This window comes from Bubalus kerabau, chromosome 7, assembly GCF_029407905.1.
Source record: "Bubalus kerabau isolate K-KA32 ecotype Philippines breed swamp buffalo chromosome 7, PCC_UOA_SB_1v2, whole genome shotgun sequence".
NCBI lineage: Eukaryota > Metazoa > Chordata > Mammalia > Artiodactyla > Bovidae > Bubalus > Bubalus kerabau.
The window spans coordinates 28136471-28151108 of NC_073630.1; the positions used below are offsets into that span (position 1 = coordinate 28136471).

The window sequence follows — 14638 nt, forward strand, 5'->3', positions numbered from 1 at the left end:
ACGTTTTCGTTCCTGATGTACTTTCAACCTGTTTATTTCTGCCTACACCACCCCCCAGCGACAGAAACCTTAAGTGTTTTTTATATACTGTAGCGCTTGCTTTAGGTGTGAGAAATACTCTACCACTTTCTGAACTAATGAGAAATAGAACAACTTGGAATTTACTGGTAGCAGCAAAGGAAAGGAGCTGTCACAAAAGGGACACAAGGAGTCCTCATGAGCACAGACATATCCCCAGATGTCTAGTCAGACACCTCCTTCACTCTCCTGAGTCTAAGCTTCCTCTCAAATCTACTATGTAAGACCCCCTCCCCCCAGGGGGATAAGAGCTGGAGAACGTCCTGTTGCTACTGAGGAACTGGATGTGGACTAGAGGAGGAAGATGTACACCACACAGTTTTAGGGCGATTAAGCTAGATAGGACTGTGTGAAAACCCAGCCAGTGTCATCATTTTCCTTAAAACATGTGTTTTTGAGTTTGAGTCAGACTTTAGTGTGCTTGAACCAGGTGGCTTGGGTTTGAATCCCAGTTCTACCACTTTTGAGATGCATGGCTTTCAACAATTTATTTAACCTCAATTTCACATTTATGAAACAGGGATAATGTTTCTATCTGCTTCACAGAGAACACTTTCTGGCACTATACGAGCCTGTTAAATTAAGGATATAAATAAACAAACATTTTGGAAGCGTTCTGCACACATGAGTAACTGCAGGCATGCAACTGCTGTCCATCTAAGAAAAGAGTAATGGCTGTCTTTGTTAGGACCGTGGCCACACTGGCAGGGCTGACCATTGGGAAAGTCTTCAAACCACACAGTGCAGTTCCAAACTTTCAGGCCAACTATGGCCACCTTTTGCCTAAAGAAGGAGAAATTGGTGGCCAAAGTTTACATTTGACAATGTCTATCAGGAAATCTTGCTGTAAAATGCGATTGACCACTTTGAGAAGGGTCAGAAAGGTAAAGGTTCCAAAATGTTAACACAACTATTTGGAAACAGAAAAAAATGAACCAAATAAGTTTGTTGCTGTGTTTCAAACTTTTAAAATATCCAATTAGGTTTTGTTTTGCTTTGCTTTGCTTTACAGAAGTAAACCTTTGTTTGTGTGGCCATCTTAGGATCTATTCTGGCACTGACTTTTGTCACAGTGTGCAAACATTTTCTTGCTTTGTATTTTCTCTGGGTAAACATACAGGGAATGTGATTTTCCATATGTACTCTGTCATTTGCATTGCTTTGGGGGATTTGATTAGTCTGAGATATAAAAGAACCCTGAGTCAGGATAAACCCAGCAACTAACTTTCTAAGTGATATTGAGTTGTTCCCTCTGGACATGCAATTTCTCTGTATTACAGATTTACCTCTCCTTAAAAAAGCAAAAATAAAACCATGATATGTTCCTCCTGGTACTTTTTATGTTATTAAAGCAAACGTGGTTGCAAATTCCTTTTAACATATTTCAAAAATAATTCTTCAACAACCTATATCTATACTCTGCTTAGGGCTAGAAGAAGAAAGAAACGGAAGATTAATGGCACACTTATGAGACAAAGCAGAGGAAACTCTTGCCCTCAAGATCATCAAAACCTAAGACATGTACACAACTACCTATAATGTAGGCCAGACCACATAAATGCTAAGCAGTGCTTTAAAGTCCTCTGAAAAATAATGCCCTAACTAAACATAATCACCCTAAACTCAGAGTATGAATGATGCTGTTATTACTTATTTCTACTGTCTTCCATCTATTTTATGGTGTTCTTTGATCCATTCTTTGCATTTTTCTTGTCTGAAAGTAATATTCTTGATATGCTTAACAAGGAGACCCCCTCCTTTGTTCCTAGATGCCTTGGCTGCTGACCAACAAAAGCCATTGAAAGACTTAATCCTCTAAGCTTGGCACCACATCAGTCTGGAAGTCGTTTACATGCAGAGTCCTTTGGAGTAAATACTCATTAGAGGTTCCGTTGGCTTATTTGGTCACCCACATTTTGCAGTGGGTGGCCCAATTGGTATCCTCATTATTTTATTTTCCACCCCTGAAAATTATCCAGATGTAGCAACCTGACGCTATTCCCTTTGGTACTCTAAATCTGTTGTAAGCAGCATCCATTCATTTGTGATGCTAGTTAATAGATCCAAAGAAGTAAGGGTCTCAGACAGGTAATGCTATAATAAATTTTTAGCTAAAATACCTTTTTCAGTGCAACTCCTGAAATGCAATCTGAGTACTTCCAAGAGTAATTTACTAGTAATTTCTCATACCTGAGGATGCAGAAAACTGTGTCATCTCCTTTCCTCCCTCTCTCTTTCCCTGCCCACACCCCTCCACACTATCTTTATGTAAATGAACAGACCAAATCACAAGGTTTGGATTTTATCAAGGTTATTGACAAATTATACAGCATACTTTTTCTTGTACTACCTAGGTACCTAGAGCTTCTTGATGAGTACTTAGGTCAGTGAAACAGAGTCTCTATGCTGTCCTCTTTCTGGGTTTAGCAATGAAAGTTCTGAAGGGAAAGAAATCAACTAATGTTTCCTGACTACGTATTAAGTGCAGAACAGAATAACATTAAAACAAAAGGCAGTTAAATTTTCCTTCCTCTTGCTGAGCTTGCATCGTAATGTACTTAGTCATTCAGTCTTGTCCAGCTCTTTGCGACCCCATGGACTATAGCCCTCCAGGCTTCTCTGTCCATGGAATTCTCCAAGCGAGAATCCTGGAATAGCTCGCAATGTCCTCCTCCAGGGTATCTTCCCAACCCAGGGATCAAACCCAGGTCTCCTGCATTGCAGTGGATTCTTTACCATCTGAACCATTAGGGAAGCCCAAGAATACTGGAGTGGGTAGCCTATCCCTGGAACTTCCTGACCCAGGAATCGAACCTTGGTGTCCTGCATTGCAGGTGGATTCTTTACCAGCTGAGCTACCCAGGAAGCCCTTATTCTTGTAATAAGGCGAGTGTAAGTAAGTCAGTACTTTTTTCTTCATAATTGTTATGATATGCATATGCAAAATACTTACAACAATACCTACCAGATGGGGTATTTATTGACGTATGGATTAAAACAATATCGTATCTAAGGCTTCCCTAGTGGCTCAGTGATTAAGAATCCTCCTGCCAATGCAGGAGACACAGATTCTGTCCCTATCCAGGCAGAACCTACATGCCATGGAACAGCTAAGTCCATATGCCACAATTACCAAGCCTGTGCTCCGGAGCCCACGAGCCGCAGTTACTGAAGCCTGAACACTTCAACTCGAGAGCAGCCCCCGCACACACAACTAGGGAAAATCTCACACAGCAATGAAGATCCAGCACAGCCAAAAATAAACAAAATTATTTAAAAAATAATAACGCATATAAAGTTCATAGGTAGGACAGTTGCTGGCTTTTTTTCTTATAGGTACCAATATCTGAGAAGGTATTGCATTCTTTTCATATGAATTAGCGTCAGTTTTCAGTAGGAAAACACAGTTTTTATTTTTAGAATTTATAGAACTCTAGAATTTGTTGTTAATTTTCCCTTGGGCTGTGGAAATGGAAAGGAGAGGTTGTGTTCAAGGGCAAGGGAATGTGAAATCTAAAACATATTGGGCCTTACATTGAATATTTGCATCCATTATTTCATTTAATGGATGAAAAGAGTAAAGAATCTGCCGGCAATGCAGGAGACCTGGGTTTGATCCCTGGGTTGGGAAGATTCCTGAAGAAGGAAGTGGCTACCCACTCCAGTATTCTTGCCTGGAAAATCCCATGGACAGAGGAGCTTGGTGGGCTATAGTCCATGGGTTCGCAAAGAGCCTGGACCCAACTGAGCGACTTTCACTCACTTTGATCTCATTTAATACTCAAAATAATCATACAAGATGCATATTGTTCTGTCTGTTGTACAAAAAAACATAAAATTTGGGCCAACAAAAGCTAAATAAAGAGCCAGGCAAGTTCATCTGGCTCGAAAACTCACGTGTTTCCCATTCCTTGAGTTCTGATTAGCTTATACTTAATATCATTTTTCCAAAGACAAGAGGCATGTAGGAAGCATCCTGTCATCTTGTGCAAAGTCATACAGTCTCCTGGATTTTAACTGCCACTAAGATTTAATAACTGCGTGAAAAAACAACCAGCGAGGTATCCCCCCGTGTACCATAAATAGGCCACTCCATGGTAAATTACACACTCATGACTTATCCTAGAAGGAGCTCCACATCGCTGTTAGACACTGTTGCTGACCCAAACCTTGAGGCCTTGCACGTGTTCAGGATCTGCTCTGCTAAGTGTGTAGCACACTTGGCAGAAACCGTGCTGTTCCCATCCTTACTACTGACTTACTCAGACTCCCTGCACCCGTCCACAGATGCAGTTTCTGTCTTTCCTCGTCTGTCACAGTGTCCAGGTGTTTGTTTGTTTGTTGAACCTGGATGTTTAACCCCATAAGACTTTTCCAAATGGTCAAAAAGATTCATAAGGGGATAATACATAAAACTCGTCACTTTACTACCACAAGTCTTAAATTTTTCACCCACAAACCTGAACGTAAAATTTCATGTTGGTGGATATGTTACAATTTCTGCTACATCAATCTTTATTACAGACAGCTTCTCCCATATAGGATGCTGTAAGAGTTCTAGAATAAAGTTTTAATTTTAACAACATAATTTCTGATTTTGTTTCCCTATGAATGTGACTTGAAACTCAGCACATTCTGAGACACTAGCAATATTAATTTCAATTTAGGCCATACAGTTGTATATTTATAATAGCTATACATCTATATATTTACATATATAGGTATATACTTCTAGATATCTGTGTTTATATATACATATATTAATATGTATATATCTATCTAGTCATATATTATTAAAAATTATGTTTAAATATTTAGGCTCAAACCTTTTAAACTTCTTTTTTGCATGCTATAGTGTGACTATAAATCTGCTTACCCATAAAGTGAAGCCAGTGGAAGATATATAATTTGACTTTTATTCAGCCTCACACTAGATATATCATCATAGAAGTGTAACAAGTAATAATTCTTTGGGTGTTCTTTTTTTTTGACACAAGTAATAGGACTTTTCTCTTCTGAGGGATTCACTGCAATTAAACAGAATAATTATGTGCTAAATTCTTTGTAAACAATTTCACAGAACATTCATTTATCAGACATATTAAACAGATTCTATGTGTATAGGAGAATAAATGTACTGTGGAATCATTGCTACTTTTAATAATGCTGCTGATTGTAAGTAGGCTCTGTGTGCTGGGTACAGACACATGGAGAATGCAAAGGTATATGAGGAGCAGTCTAAGCCATCATGAAGTTTCTTACATAATAATATTAAGTTGGCACTATATACCATTTTTTAAATCCATATATATGATCTCATTTTATCATTATAGCAACAACATGAAGTTCAGTTCAGTCCAGTTCAGTCGTGTCCAACTCTTTGTGACCCCATGAACCGCAGCACCTCAGGCCTCCCTGTCCATCACTAACTCCCGGAGTCCACCAAAACCCATGTTCATCGAGTCTGCCTGTTATTGTTGGCCGCAAAGCCCAGCTTTATGACGTTACTTAGTGGTGCTTTTCCATGATTATTCCCAAGGGAAGAGACTTTTCCTCTTCACTGGACTATTTTAGTGTTTGTTTTTTTTAATGTTTATTTATCATTCTCTTTATATGACACTAATTTAAAATATTTGTGCTTATGTATATTCTTACCTCCTCAGCTAAATTACAAATTCTTGGAAATCAAAACGTACACAGTTTTTTTTCTTTCAGATTACTGCAGCAACTCGGACATTACTGGTATATGCCATGAATATTGGGAAATCAGCAAAACATTGTCAATGAATCAAAACATATCACTCTAATGACACATTTTGTAATTCCAATATTATAATCAACACAATCTGAAGGTTTGGAGTATTTCAATGTATGACAATGATGAAACCCTGTAAAATGACGTTCATTCTGTTTTCACTTTATTTGCTTATCTTCTTCCTATTTCACCAGAATAAAATCTCTATGAAAGAAAAAATGGCTACTTTGTGTAACATAGTACTCCTATTTATTTATTATATTTAGAAGGAAGGAGACAGGGAGGGAGGGAAGAAATGATGTATAAGGTCTGTTTGCATAAATCACCACGTTTGCTACAGAGACACCTGTGCCTCATTCCCAAGTCCCCGGTGCTCCCAGTACAGCAGATAGAAATAAACCCAGACGAGCCAAGGCTGCTGGCACTGAGCACACAGTACAAGAGAGAGGGGACCGAAAGGTCTTACCTATCTCCATCTCTCTTTTGCTCATCAATTAAATGAGGGTTATGAAAGTGCAAAAATGGACCAGCAAAATACTGATTTAGGTGTTTGTTTTATAAATATTTAGAAAATATAAAGGTGTGCCTTCCACATACACACTCATCATCAAACTTCATAGCATGAAGGTGTTTACAGCCACAGCGAAGACAGTGTAGATTATGTAAAGCAGTGGCCAAAAAGAGAAAGAGGAAGGGAGGGAGAAGGAAGGAAGAAAGGATAAAGCATTGTCTTAGGGTAATTTTTAAAATTCAGTGAAGAAAGGATTGTCTTTTCAGCAAATAGTATAAAAGAAATTGGTTATCCCTAAGAGAAATAATAATCATCTTGACCTAAATTGTACATCTTATAAAAAAAATTTACTCAAACTAAATCATGCATTTAAATGTAAATGTAAAATTATAAAACTTTTAGGGAAAAAAAGTAGGAAGAAACTTTGGAATCTAGGACTAAGCAAAGCATTCTTCAATCTGACACAAAAAAAATCATAATCCACAGAAAGAAAAAAATGATAAATCAGACTTCATCAAAACTTAAACATTTTGTTCTATGGAAGATGCTATTAGAAAGATTGAGAGACAGATGATAAGAGTAGTTGAAATTGTCTGCAAACTATACCTCTGCCAAAGGTCTAGTATGTAGACTATGTAAAGAACTCTCAAAAGTCAATAGTAAAAAAGCAAACCATACAGTTAGAAAGTAGGCAAAAGACATGAAGAGATACTTCAACTAGGAAGATGTAAAATTGGCAAAACGCATCTGAGAAGACATTCAACATCACTGTTTATCAGGGAAATGCAAATTAAAACTACAGTGAGATAGCGGTACACACCTATCAGAATGGTTAACTTTTTTTTTTAATTAGTGACAACACTACATTTTGGTGAGTATGCAGAGATACTGGACCACTCATGCATTGGGGATGGGAATTTTAAATGTACAGTACTCTGACATTTTCTTGAAAAACACAAATGTAACTATCATACAAACTAGCAATACATACTAGCATACAAACTTCTGGACTTTTATCCCAGAGAAATTAAGACTTCTATTCATATGAAAACCTACACACAAATGCTTATCTATTCTTTTTTTTTAATTGTGGGAAAATATACATAAAATTTAGAGTTTTGACATGTACAATTCATCGGCATTAAGTACATTCACAATATCATGCAATCATCAATAGTATTCATTATCCCAAACAGAAACTTCACCCTCATTAAATGATAACTCCCCATTTCTTTCTGTTCTTCAGCCCCTGCTAACCTCTATTCTACTTTCTGTCTTTGTGAATTTGCCTATTCTTGGAAATTCATATTAGTAAGTGAAATTGTACAGTGTGTTCTTTTGTGTCTGACTTATTTCACTTAGCATAATCTTTGCAAGGTTCATCTGTGTTGTAGCATATACAGAACTTCATTCTTTTCTAAGGCTGAACAATATTCCATGCTAATATACATACATACATATATATATTTACACATACACACACACATATATATACACACATTTTGTTTATCCATTTATCTGTTGATGTACATTGGTGGTGTTTTTACCTTTTGGTTACTGTGAATAATGCTGCTATGAAGATTCATATACAAGCTTCTGTAGCAGCTTTATTCTGAATAAACAAAAACTGGAATTAAACCCAGATGTCTTTCAACTGGTGAATAATAGTTAAACAAACTGGTATACCCATACCATGGTATACTACTCAGCAATAAAAAAGATGAGTTATTGATACACATAACAGCTTGAATGAAGTTTCAGAAAAGTATGCTAAGTGAGAAAAGCCAATCTCAAAAGATTATATACTGAAAGATTCCTTTATGGAACATTCCTGAAATGACAGAATTTGGGCAAGAGAGAAGCGAGTGTGACTATAAAGGCAACACGGTAGATCCCCACGGAATGTAAATGTTTGGTACCTTGGCCTATATCAATGTAAATATCCTGGTTGTGATATTATGCTGTAGTCTTATGATACCACTAAAGGAAGCTGGGTAAAGGATACAGTAAATCTCTCATTTATTATTACTGCTTGAAAAATCTAATTGTCACTCCTTAACTGAAGAAAGGAGAGAAGAAAGGGAGGAAGATGGGAGGGGATGAAGAAAGGAATTTCATTCAGATAGTCAAATATACAATACAAAGTCAACCTGAATCTTTGATCAGGACTCAATTTAGATCCCAGATGATGCTGGATCAGAGCAACCAAGGTAGCAGAGCAGAAAGAAACTCTGCTCACCTCCTGTCATGAGTACACCGAACCTACAGCTATCGGCAGAATAACCACTGATGAAAAAGGCTGGAACCTCCTAGAAAAGATCTTCTAGGAGGTAAAGAAGCACAGCCCAAGACAGGCAGGCAAACCTGTGATATCCAATCCCATACCCTCAGGTAAGCAACCCACAAACTGGAGAATAAATATATTACAGAGGTTCTCCAACAGGAGTAAGAATTCTGAGCCGCATGTCAGCTCCCCACCCCACCCCAGCCCAGGGGTCTGGCACCAGGAAGATGGCCAAGCCCACAGGGCCTAATAGCAGGAGCCCCACAGGACTGGGGAAAATAGAGACTTCAGTCTTAGTGGGCGCACACAAAATCTCATGCACACAAGCACCCAGGGCAAAACAAGTAATTTGATAGGAACCTGGGCCAGTCATTCCTGCTGGTCTCAGTCTTCTGGAGAGGGATGTGTCTGTACTGGGAGTGGGTGGGGACTGCAGCTCACCCACAGGATGTAGACAACTAGTGGGAGACATACTGGGGACACCCAAATGCAAAAACCCTCCTGGCAGCTACATATCGGCTCAGTAGTACCCAGACCTGGCCCTACCGATGGCCTGTAGGCTTCAGTGCTGCAGGGGACACCACACCAAATAATGAACTGGCTAACCAACAGACTGGCTGCCTAAAGACTACAGAGCCCACAGCTGCTCCCAGACATGCTGCTAAATACGGTCCAGCCCACCAGAGGCTCAAGACCCAGCTCCACACATCAGTGGGCAGGCACCAGCCCCTCCACCAGGAAGCTGCACAAGCCTCGAGACCAGCCTCACCCACTAGGGGACAGACCCCAGAAGCAAGAAAATGGTGATCCTGCAACACTGGCCAGACTGTCCCCTGTGACCAGCTGGGCCCTGGCCTTGCCCACTAACAGGCCAACACAACCTTCGGGACATTCCAGACCTCATAGCCAGCTGTGTCAGGAACGCCTCACCCCAACAATCTGAAGAAAGCTCTGGGACTCATGGGTCCTATAACCAGACTCCAGGAACCAACTCTGCCTGCCAGTAGACTGGCACTAACCCCAGGTTCTGTCTTCACCTGCCACTGAGTGGGCAACAGCCCCCAAGTCTTTGGGGACCCTGACTCTGCCCACTGGTAAGATGGCACTAGCCCCAGGGCCCCTAGGGTTCTTCAACCAGCCACCTTGTGACCAGACCCCACTAAACAGCAGCCAGCAGCATCCACACAAGTCAGGACCTGGCAGCCAACCAGACTAGGAGCCAACCAAGCCTAACAGACTGCCCACAAAGCCAGCCTGCCACTAAAGGAAGGCCCACACAGCCTGTTCAGGGGAAACCCCTAGAGCATATAGCTTGGGTGACCAGAGCGGGGTGCACTTCTGGGACCCATAGGACACCTCCTACAGAGCGCCACTTCTCCAAGGTTGAGAAATGTAACTAACCTACCGCATACATAAAAATGCCAATAGCAACTTAGACAAAATGAGGTGGCAGAGGAATATGGTCAGATGAAGGAACAAAATAAAACCCCAGAAGAAGAACTAAGTGAAGTGGAGATAGGGAGTCTACCTGAGAAAGAGTTCAGAGTAATCATCATAAATATGATCAGAGAACTTGGGAAAAGAATAGAGGTAAAGAGCCAGAAGTTAGAATTTTTAAACAAAGAATTAGAAAATATAAAGAACAACCAGGGATGACAAATACCATAACTGAAATGAAAAAATACTCTAAAAGGAATCAACGTTCCCAGCTAGTCAAGCTTCTTCCACATTGCCCCCTAAAGGTAGCTCAGACACTGTGTGAATACTAAGATATTCCCAGAATAGAAAGAGTGATTAAATATCCAGAGTGTACTACACAAAGTACAACTATAAAATGGCACAATTTAAAATTTCCTTCAACCCATGTTTATTTAGAGAATCCCTCAAAAAGTTTTGACAGGCATTATATCTTGACACTATGTAGCTACTACCTTCAGTTCAGTAGGAGTTTCTCTTACTAGAGATGTTTCATGGAAGCAGAGGGCATAACTCGGGTTCCTTTTCATATTGAATGAATATTTTGCTTATCAATGAAAATTTCCAATGAGGGAGATAACTTTGAGTCTATGTTAATTGTTGGAGGCTTTGCTATGAAGGTGCTAATCATTTAGTTTTTTTTTTAATTTGTTTTTTATTGAAAGATAATTACTTTATAGAATTTTGTTGTTTTCTTTTTTTTTTCTTTTAAGGATGGGGAACACATGTATACCTGTGGCGGATTCATTTTGATATTTGGCAAAACTAATACAATTTTGTAAAGTTTAAAAATAGAATAAAATTTAAAAAAAATATGGAACGCTTCACGAATTTGCGTGTCATCCTTGCGCAGGGGCCATGCTAATCTTCTCTGTATCGTTCCAATTTTAATATACATGCTGCCGAAGTGAGCACTAGAATGTTGTTGTTTTCTGTCAAACTTCAACATGAATCAGCCATAGGTATACATATATCCCCTCCCTTTTGAACCTCCTTCCCACCTCCCTGCCCATCCCACCCCTATAGGTTGATACAGAGCTCCTGTTTGAGTTTCCTGAGTCATACAGCAAATTCCTGCTTGGCTATCTGTTTTATGTATAGTAATGTAAGTTTCTATGTTACTCTTCCCATACATCTCACACTCTCCTCCCCTCTCCCCATGTCCATAAGCCTATTTTCTATGTATGCTTCTCCATTGCTGCCCTGTAAATAAATTCTTCAGTACCATTTTTCTAGATGCCATATATGTGCATTAGAATACAATATTTATTTTTCTTTTTCTGACTCACTTCACTATGTATAATAGGTTCTAGGTTCATCCACCTCATCAGAACTGACTCAAATGTGTTCCTTTTTATGGCTGAGTAATATTCGCCAGACATCCTGGAATGTGAAGTCAAGTGGGCCTTAGAAAGCATCACTAACAAAGTGATGCTTTCACATCACGAACAAAGGTAGTGGAGGTGATAGAATTCCAGTTGAGCTATTCCATATCCTGAAAGATGATGCTGTGAAAGTGCTGCACTCAATATGCCAGCAAATTCGGAAAACTGAGCAGTGGCCACAGGACTGGAAATGGTCAGTTTTCATTCCAATCCCAAAGAAAGGCAATGCCAAAGAATGCTCAAACTACTGCACAATTGCACTCATCTCACATGCTAGTAAAGTAATGCTCAAAATTCTCCAAGCCAGGCTTCAGCAATATGTGAACTGTGAACTTCCAGATGTTCAAGCTGGTTTTAGAAAAGGCAGAGGAACCAGAGATCAAATTGCCAACATCCGCTTGATCATCAAAAAAGCAAGAGAGTTCCAGAAAAACATCTATTTCTGCTTTATTGACTATGCCACAGCCTTTGACTGTGTGGATCACAATAAACTGTGGAAAATTCTGAAAGAGATGGGAATACCAGACCACCTGATCTGCCTCTTGAGAAATTTGTATGCAGGTCAGGAAGCAACAGTTAGAACTGGTCATGGAACAACAGACTGGTTCAAAATAGGAAAAGGAGTATGTCAAGGCTGTATATTGTCACCCTGTTTATTTAACTTATATGCAGAGTACATCATGAGAAACACTGGACTGGAGGAAACACAAGCTGGAATCAAGATTGCCAGGAGAAATATCAATAACCTCAGATATGCAGATGACACCACCCTTATGGCAGAAAATGAAGAGCAACTGAAAAGCCTCTTGATGAAAGTGAAAGTGGAGGGTGAAAAAGTTGGCTTAAAGCTCAACATTTATAAAACGAAGATCATGGCATCTGGTCCCATCACTTCATGGGAAATAGATGGGGAAACAGTGGAAACAGTGTCAGACTTTATTTTTCTGGGCTCCAAAATCACTGCAAATGGTGACTGCAGCCATGAAATTAAAAGACGCTTATTCCTTGGAAGGAAAGTTATGACCAGCCTAGATAACATATTCAAAAGTAGAGACATTACTTTGCCAACAAAGGTTCATCTAGTCAAGGCTATGGTTTTTCCTGTGGTCATGTATGTATGTGAGAGTTGGACTGTGAAAAAGGCTGAGCACCGAAGAATTGATGCTTTTGAACTGTGGTGTTGGAGAGGACTCTTGAGAGTCCCTTGGACTACAAGGAGATCCAACCAGTCCATCCTAAAGGAGATCAGTCCTGGGTGTTCATTGGAAAGACTGATGCTGAAGCTGAAACTCCAGTACTTTGGCCACCTCATGCGAAGAGTTGACTCATTGGAAAAGACCCCGATGCTGGGAAGGATTGGAGAAGGGGCTGGAGGGAGAAGGGGCTGGAGGAGCAGAAGGGGCCGACAGAGGATGAGATGGCTGGATGGCATCACTGACTCGATGGACGTGAGTCTGAGTGAACTCCGGGAGTTGGTGATGGACAGGGAGGCCTGGTGGGCTGCGATTCATGGGGTCGCAAAGAGTCAGACATGACTGAGCGACTGATCTGATCTGATCTGAATATTCCATTGTGTATATGTACACAATTCTTTATCCACTCATCTGTTGATGGACATCTAGGTTGCTTTCATGTTCTAGCTATTGAAAATAGTACTGCAATGAACAATGGGATACATGTGTCTTTTCCATTTGGTTTCCTCAGGGTATATGCCTAGGAGTGGGATTGCTGGGTCATACAGCAGTTTTATTCCTAGTTTTTTAAGGACTCTCCATACCATCTTCCATAGTGACTGCATCAATCTACATTCCCACCAACAGTGCAAAAATGTTCCCTTTTCACCACACCCTCTCCAGCATTTATTATTTGTAGACTTTTTGATGATAGCCATTCTGACTGGTGTGAGGTGTTATCTCATTGTACTTTTGATTTACATTTCTTCAACAATGAGGGATGTTGAGCATCTTTTCATGTGTTTGTTAGCCATCTGTATATCTTCTTTGGAGAAATGTCTGTTTAGGTCTTTTTCCCATTTTTTTCATTGGGTGGTTTGTTTTTCTGGTATTGAGTTGTATGAGCTGCTTGTATATTTTGGAAATTAATCCTTTGTCAGTTGTTTCATTTGCTATTATTTTCTCCCTTTCTGAGGGTTGTCTTTTCACCTTGCTTAATTTCCTTTGTTGTACAAAACATTTTAAGTTTAATCAGGTCCCACTTGCTTACTTTTGTTTTTATTTCCATTACTCTAGGAAGTAGGTCATAGAGGATCTTGCTTTGATTTATGTCATCGAGTGTTCTGCCTATGTTTTCCTCTTAAGAGTTTTATAGTTTCTGGCCTTGCATTTAAGTCTTTAATCCATTTTGAGTTTATCTTTGTGTATGGTATTAGTAGGAAGTGTTCTAATTTTATTCTTTTACATGTAGCTGTTCAGTTTTCCCAGCACCATTTATTGAAAAGGCTGTCCTTTCCCCATTGTATAGTCTTGCCTCCTTTGTCAAAAATAAGGGACACATAGGTGCAAGGGTTTATTTCTGGGCTTTCTGTCTTGTTCCATTGGTCTATATTTCTGTTTTTGTGCCAGTGCCATACTGACTTGATGACTGTAGCTTTGTAGTATAATCTGAAGTTAGGAAGGTTGATTCCTCTAGCTCTGTTCTTCTTTGTCAAGATTGCTTTGGCTATTCAGGGTCTTTTGTGTTTCCATATGAACTGTGAAAATTTTTGTTCCAGTTCTCTGAAAAATGCCATTGGTAATTTGATATGGATCGCACTGCATCTGTCAATTGCATTTGGTGGTATAGACATTTTCACAATATTGATTCTTCCTTTCCAGAAACATGGAATAACTCTCCATCTGTTTATGTCATCTTTGATTTCTTTCATCAGTGTCTTATAATTTTCTGTGTACAGTTCTTTTGTCTCCTTAGGTAAGTTTATTCCTAGACATTTAATTCTTTTTGTTACAATGATGAATGAGATTGACTCCTTAATTTCTCTTTCTGATTTTTCATTGTTAGTATATAGAAATGCAAGTGATTTCTGTGTATTTATTTTGTATCTTGCAACTTTGCTAAATTCACTGATTAGCTCTAGTAATTTTCTGATACTATCTTTAGGGTTTTCTATGTACAGTATCATGTCATCTACA

The 14638-nt window shown here is 39.3% G+C and overlaps 1 protein-coding gene and 1 non-coding gene across 15 annotated transcripts in view; both read right to left on the reverse strand.

The window, feature by feature from the left end:
• The window catches only part of DKK2 (dickkopf WNT signaling pathway inhibitor 2), a 583019-nt gene that overhangs the window by 49833 nt on the left and 518548 nt on the right, over positions 1-14638 (reverse strand). The gene's annotated exons all lie outside the window — the stretch shown is intronic.
• LOC129658232 (U6 spliceosomal RNA) lies at positions 10913-11019 on the reverse strand. The gene has a single exon (XR_008717327.1). It is a non-coding gene; the product is annotated as a U6 spliceosomal RNA (small nuclear RNA).